Raw genomic sequence first — 638 nt, 5'->3', positions numbered from 1 at the left:
AAAAAAAAAAAAAGAAATACTGGCTAGACGAGGTGGCTCAGCCTGTAATCCCAGCACTTTGGGAGGCCAAGATGAGAGGATCGCCTGAGCTGGGGGTTCGAGATCAACCTGGGCAACTTGGTGAGACCTTGTCTCTACAATAAATAAAAGAAAAAGCTGGGCATGGTGGCATGTGCCTGTAGTTCCAGCTACTTGGAAGGCTGAGGCAGAAGGATTACCTAAGCCCTGCAGGTTGAGGCTGCGGTGGCCTTGAGCGTGCTGACGGAGTGAGACTGACTCAAAAAAAAAAAAAAAAAGGAAATATTTCCTGTAATCCCGCTGGCCAAGAAACATCTGTTCACTGCCTTGATCGATGTCTCCCTAAAGTGTATATAGTTGAGCAGAGTTTTTTACTTGCTCTTTACATGGACTTTAGAGCCACGTGAGCCTGCTTCTGCACTCCTCAGGCCCAGCCACCTTGAACTAGTGACTCCCTAGCCCTAGGCCTGTTTCCTCTGGGTACAATGGAAAACAGTAGGACCTGTGGTTGTGTGGAAATTCAGACATTATATATTGTCCATGCTTAGTGATGGCCCCTGCAATTCCCTTACAGGGGCAAAATCTATATATGAAATTTTTTTTTTTTTTTTTTTGAGTTG

Source organism: Carlito syrichta, unplaced genomic scaffold (genome assembly GCF_000164805.1).
Source record: "Carlito syrichta isolate Samal-C Ts95f unplaced genomic scaffold, Tarsius_syrichta-2.0.1 Scaffold316424, whole genome shotgun sequence".
Lineage (NCBI taxonomy): Eukaryota > Metazoa > Chordata > Mammalia > Primates > Tarsiidae > Carlito > Carlito syrichta.
The sequence above is the reverse complement of the archived record's forward strand: the minus strand, read 5'-3'. Positions refer to the sequence as shown.